General features: G+C 35.8%; 1 pseudogene; it reads right to left on the minus strand.

Annotated features, from left to right (window-relative positions):
• Window positions 1-539: 539 nt before the first annotated feature.
• LOC102878252 lies at window positions 540-1,092 on the minus strand (annotated as a pseudogene).
• Window positions 1,093-7,267: the final 6,175 nt, after the last annotated feature.

Here is a 7,267-nt window from a genome sequence, read left to right on the forward strand (position 1 = left end):
TCTTTATTGTGTATCAAGGCTTACATGATCAACACCAGTCAACATCACCAGCCACTCATTTGTCATCCTTCTCCATGTGACTAACTTCTGTAGATTCTAAGTTTAGCGCAAGACATCAGGATCAAGAAAGAAAAAATAAAAGCCCTAGGTCACATCATGACTCCTATTGTATCTCTGTCTTTTAAAAGCAACACCTAATGTCGCTGAACACTCACACACACATAACAGGTCCATGCAGGAGATCTGAGGCTCTGCTAGAGAGAATAACTTGTTTGCCAAAGCTTTTTCCTTTCCCTATCAAAAAACAGCTGGCTCCTAGAGACAGATGTGGAATTAAAGAGTATCTCAAGGACTAAGCACAAACCTGTTGTTTTCCAACTGTGTTATGAATACATTTCTTGCTTTATTACACATTTTTCTTACATTCAAAAATGGTCCTAGAAATCCAGACCTTTATCGTGTCCTGAGCACTCACACACAGTGAACTGGCAAGCCTCCTGCCAGCAGATGGGAGGCCTTCACAAATCTAAGTTCTTTCTCTAGAAGTCCTTATTCTGGGCACTTTCAGGAGTTTGAAAATTTGTGTGGAGTTTGTATATGTGATTGAGTGCTTGTGTGAGGAAACCTTCACTGGTAGTAATCTCCGTCATGGTCAAATTATCCAGTTTGACATTTGTCTCCTGCTGCCTCACAAAGCTGTCATAAGACACCAAAAGTTTGGCTATGCTGGTGTCCCACACATTCTTGATCAGGGGCTCATCTGCTTTTGGGACATTGTCTGAAGCATAATTTAACAAGAGTTTGTAAGTCCCATGTAGTAAGGGCTTGGCATGGGGGTAAGTGTTTCTTCTTCTCACTCATGATCCCTAATCTCCAACTTTTCCACATCCATCCACTCCAGAGGAAGCAACCGACACTTCTTTGTTTCAGGTTAATCACCAGCCACAGAGGCACTTCCACTGGTAAGCCAGAGTTAAAGGGTCCCAGGTCCTGCCCTCCTGGCCCCATGAAGTAGATCTTGTCCAGACTAAAGTTCTGGATAATAGTCACTAGCTCCTTCTCAGCCAGAAACTCCACCTTGGCTGCATCCATGGATGCACAAACTGCAGGCTTGGGGATTTGCCACTGCTTCCAGCCCCTCAACATCTTCAAGGAGGTGCCATAACTGTCACTTTCCCACCACCACGTGGGGCTTGCGCTCCATCACTGCAAGTAATTTTAAAGACCTAAAATAAGAAAAATACTCCATTTTCATGGATTAGAAAACGTAACATTGTTAAGATTACAAACTCCCAGAATTGATCTACTTATTCAATGCACTATCAAAATCGCGATGGCCTTTTTTGCAGTAATTAAAAAATTGATCCTTAAAGGTATATGGAAATGAAAAAAAAAAAAAAAAAGCCAAAACAATCTTGAAAAAAAGAACAAAGTTGGAGGACTCAGACTTTCTCATTTTAAAACTTACTACAAGACAGTATGGTACTGTTAAAAGTATACACATGTAGATCAGTGGAATAGAATTGAAAGTCCAAAAATAAACTCTCACAATTATGGTCAGTTGATCTTTGTCAATGGTGTCAAGACGATTTAATGGGAAAATAGTCTTTTCTATAAATGCCGCTGGTAAACTGCATATCCACATGCACGAGAATGAAGTTCAACTTCTACCTTATACCTTAAAGAAAAATAAATTAAAATATGTACAGGTTTAATTGTAAGAACTCGAACTATAAAACTCTTAAAAGAAAATATAGGTATAAATCCTTATGACCTTGGATTAGGTAATGGTTTCTTAGATATGATACCAAAAGCAAAAGCAGCAACAACAACAAAATAGATAAACTGGACGTCATTAAAATATTTTTCTGCTTTAAATAATTCTATCAAGAAAGTGAAAAAAACAACCAAGAAAATGAGAGAAAATATTTTCCAGTCATGTATCTGGTAAAAATTTGTATCCAGAATATATAAAGAACCCTTGCAACTAAAAAATAAAAGGACAAATTATCCAATTTAAAAATTGGCCAAAGATTTGAATAAATATTTCCCCAAAAGAGATATGTGGGTGGCCAATAAGTACATGAAAAATATTTAACATCATTAATCATTACAGAAATACAAATCAAACAAATAAATATCACTTCACATATACTAAGATGGCTCTAGTCATAATGACAGACAATAACATGTATTGACGAGGATGTCGAGAAATTGGAATCATCACACATTGCCAATGAGAATATAATATGGTATAGCTGTTTTAGAATTGACAACATATATCCATACAAAAACTCGTACATAAATATTAATAGAAGCATTATTCACAATAGCAAAAAAGTGTTCATCAATTGTGATAAACAAATATGGTATATCCATATAATAATATTATCTAGCCATAAAAAGGAATAAATCACTGATACATGCTAAAACATAGATAAACTTTGTAAACATTCTAAGTGAAAGAAGCTAGACAAAAGCTCCATGTTGTATAATCCCATTTTTATGAAATGTGAAGAATAGGCAAATCCACAAAGACAAAAAGTATACTAGAGTCTTCCAGGGGCTGAGAGAAAGAGGAATGAGGGGTGGCTACTAATGAATTCAGGGTTTCCTTTTGTAGTGATGAAAATATTCTGGAATTAGATAGTGATGATGGTTGTATAATTTGGGAAATATACTAGAAATTATTGAATCACATCATTTAAAAGGGGTGATTTATGGTTATGTTAATTACATCTCAATTTTTTTAAAAAAGCATAGCCTTATTTTTTGCAAAGAAAGTGAATTTGTAATTTAAAGCTTCCAATTATCCAATTGCTTGTCCAGTAAATTATCTTTAATAATTAAGAAAAAATAAAAAGAAAAGTCCTTTTCCAGAAACTAGGAGGAAAAAAAACCTCCAAGTGGTTTTATCGGGTCAGGATAACCTAGATACCAAAACCTGTAGGTACATGATTTAAAAGTTTAACTATAGGTAAAGCTCTGTTATGAATAGAGATAAATATAAAACATTTTCAAATAATATTTATCAACATATAAAAAAGATAAAATGTCACAAATAGTTTATTTCAGGAATGCACAGTTGTTTTAACATTCAAGAAATAAAAGCAAAAATTTGAACAGGTATTTGTAAATCCATGTTCATACCAGCATTATTCACAGTATCCAAAAGGTAAAACTGACTCATGTATTCATTGATGGGTGAATGGGTAATCAAAATGTGGTATACACATACAATGGAATATTATTCAGCTTTAGAAGGGAAGAAAATTCTGACACATGCTGCGATATGGATAAACCTTGAAGATGTTATGCCAGTTGAAGTACGCCAGTCACAAAAAGACAAATATTGTATTTTTCTACTTATGTAAGATACCTAGAGTAGTCATATTCACAGAGAAACTGAAAGTGGTTTCCAAGGGTGGCAGTAGTGGAGAATGGGATGTTAGTGTTTAATAGTTTACGGAATTTCAAATGGGGAAGAGGAAAACGTTCTGGAGATGAATGGTGGTGATAGTTGCACAACAGTGTGAATACACTTAATTTTATAGAACTTTACACTTAAAATAGTTAAAATTTAAATTTTATGTTACATAATTTCGCCACAATAAAAAAAAATTAGAAGGAGTGGGAAAAAAATGGCATAGATAATAGCGGCTTTGTTCATTCCTCTTGTGACCAAATCAAAGTTGTGACTGAAACACAGAGAAAACAGCAAAGTCACCTAGGATTTAGATGAACAGAAGCACTACAACTAGGAAGAAAAATAATTAATCAACCTGCAATGGTAGAAGGTAGGAGGGGGCAAAGAAGAGAGGCTGCCCGGTCTGGAGCAGCTGAGTGGAACAGAGGCTGCAGCAGTGGCAGCTGGCAGCTACAGACACCTCTTAAAGAGGCTATGCCCGAAAGCAGACTTTTGTGGTGATGGACCTGCTCGCTCTGAGCACCAGTGCCAGGTCGGCTGCACGGGGGGCACCAGGGACTTACAGAGGGACACTGAGTTGTCGGAATGAGGGCTGAAGGCGAGGCTCTCTCCCAGGCATAGGTAATGATGGTATCCATTATTCCTGTATTGAGCCATTCCCATCCTTGGGTGCGTACACAGCGTCTCCATAGCCGAGATATCATCAAACTGAATAACAGAGGTCGTTCTGCCCAGAGGATTCCTTGAAACTCTGCCTCCCCCAACTCACAGCCCCACTCAAGCCACATCCAGTGGTGTCCTCGGTGAGCCCAGTGCTCCTAGCTGAGCAGTGCAAAGACTCACACTGGTGGAAGCTGGCCTCAGTTTCTGGCATGGCCTCTTGAGGCAACTATAAGCATAGCATCTGTGGAATCCTTGCTGAATCTTAACAGGTGACCTAAGGGGGACACAGGCTGGGGCTAAACTTGGCCTATTGCTAAACCCCTCTCAGGACTGTGCCATGGGACACTTACTACACAAAGCCATGCTAATAAGACCAAGAGACTTAGGAGCTTTGATTAGTACATAGAAACAGTCACAGAAAGGCAGCCAAAATGGAAATACAAAGAAGCAGAAATCATATGAAAGAACAAAACAGAGATCCAGGAATAATGGAGTCAAGCAATCTAACAGATGCAGAGTTCAAAACACCGGTTATAAAAATGCTCAATGAACTTAGGGGAAATGTAGATGAACTCAATGAGAACTTTAACAAAGAGATAAAAAACATAAAATGGAAATAGAAATTATAAAAGGGAACCAGTCGTAAATGAAGAATACATTATCTGAGATGAAGAGTATATTAGAAGGAATCAACAGAACAACAAGATTTGCATCATAGGAGTACCAGAAGGAGAAGAGAAAGAGCAAGAAATAGAAAACTTATTTGAAGAAACAATGACAGAAAACTTCACTAACCTAGTGAAGGAAATAGACATACAAGCCTAGGAAACACAGAGAGTCCCAAGAAAGATGAACCCAAAGAGTCCCACACCAAGACGCATCATAATTAAAATGCCAAAGTTAAAGGCAATGAGAGAATCTTAAAAGCAGCAAGAGAAAAGCAGTGGGTTACCTACAAGGGAACACCCATAAGACTGGCAGCTGATTTCTCAAAAGAAGCTATGTAAGACAGAAGGGCTTAGCACAAAATATTCGAGGTGATGAAAACTCAGGATCTACAACCAAGAATACTTTATTCAACAAAGCTATCATTTAGAGTCAAAAAACAGAGAAAAAGATTTCCAGAAAAAAAAAAAATAAGCTAGAGGAATTCATTAACACCAAGCCAATATTACAGGAATTGCTGGAGGCACTTCTTTAAGAAGAAAAACATGTATCAAAAACATGAATAATGAATGGTAATAACTACATTATGAGTACCTCAAATGGAAATTAATTAAGTGCTCCAACCAAAAGATAGGGAAGCTGAAAGGTTAAGAATACAAGACCCCTTCATATGCTGCCTACAAGAGACTCACTACAGATTAAAAGACACATGCAGACTAAAAGGAAGAGGATGGAAATTGATATTGCCTTGATGGACCTAGAGGGTATTGTGCTGAATGATATAAGTTAGATAGAGAAAGGCCAATACCACATGATTTCACATACATGTGGAATCTAAAGAACAAAATAAACAACAACAACAAAAATATAAACAAACTCAGAGAAACAGAGAATATTTTGAGGTCTGCTAGATGGGAGGGAGTTGGGGGAATGGTGAAAATGGGCAAAGGGATTAAGATGTACAAATGGATTGTTACAAAACAGTCATGGAGAGATAAGTTGTAGTGAGGCAAAAGTGTTGAACAATGTTGTAATAAATATGTAAGGGGGAAGAGGGGACTAGATTTAGTGGGGTGATCATTTGTGAGTTATATCACAAAGATCTCTAATCACTATGCTGTACAACTGGAACTAATATATTATTGTATGCCAACTATAATTGAAAAAAATTCATTGAATTGTACAATGTAAATATGAGCTACTAATTGTCTATCATATTTCAATAAAACCAGAAAAAAATTTTTAAAAAAATACCTGCAGACAAACAGAGAATGGCACAGGAATCAGTTCCAAGTTGTTACCTATTAAACTATGTGATCTTTGTCAATGGCTTACACAAGATATCGTATTTGTCCGAGATGATTTATATGTGAAGTTAGAATTGTATTGACATCTTCTCCATAGACTATTTTGAGGATTAAATAACATAATACAAGTAAAAAAATCAATCAATACAATTCATCTCATTAACAAGAAATAAATGGAAAAAAAACTGTGACTATCTCAATGGATATAGAAAAATTATTTTATGAAAATTTAGCATCTGAAGGAACAGATAGGGACTTTCTCAATCTGTTATAAGGTTATCACACAAAAACAAATAAACACAGACAAAACTATTGACCTAACAACGTATTTAATTATTGACTGCTTGCCCCTTAGATTGAGAATGAAGCAAGGTTATCCACTAAGACTAGTTCTAAAATGTACTAGAGATTCTCATTAGTGAAATAAGGCAAATTTTGAAAAGTAAGAAAAGTAGCAGGGTTATAAAGAAAGAAACAAAATTGTCATTATTCACAGACAACATGATTGTGCCATTGCAATGCACTCTGGGAAAAATAATTTGGATCAATTGCATACTCATATGGTAAACAACTCTGGTCCCCTACCTTACAGCATAGTTAAAATTTAATTCCATATAGATCTTACACCGAAATGTAAAAATTAGAAGAACAAAATGAGAATATCTTTAGTGCTTTTGAGGTAGAAAAATATTTTTAACAGGATCTCAAAAAGCACAAGCCATAAAATATAAATAAAAATATTTCATTAAAATTGACAACTTCTGGTCTACAGAAGACACCACTAAGAGGTGAAAAATCAATCCACAAGAGATTATCTAGTGAGCAAAAAACTCCTTTTGACGATATGTAAAGAACGTCAGAAATCAATAAGATGCAAATAGCCCAATTAAAAATAAACAAGCAGAAGGCTACAAAGGCATTTTGCAAGAGATGATATTCAAATGGTCAATAAGCAATCTCATGGTGCACGAAGGAAATACAAACTAAAATTTCAATTAGGTACTACTACATAATCACTAGAAGAGCTAAATGAATACACTGACAATACTAAGTTTTGTCAAGATTATGGAGAAAGTGAAACTCTCTCATAAAGTGTTAGTGGGAGTATAAATTGGAACAACCTCTTTGAAAAGCTGTTTGGCAGTATCTACTAAAGCAGAGCACCTGTACACCCAGTAACTGAACTTCTAAGTATATACCCAAT

The sequence above is a fragment of the Pteropus alecto genome, unplaced genomic scaffold, assembly GCF_000325575.1.
Source record: "Pteropus alecto unplaced genomic scaffold, ASM32557v1 scaffold77, whole genome shotgun sequence".
NCBI classification, from domain to species: domain Eukaryota; kingdom Metazoa; phylum Chordata; class Mammalia; order Chiroptera; family Pteropodidae; genus Pteropus; species Pteropus alecto.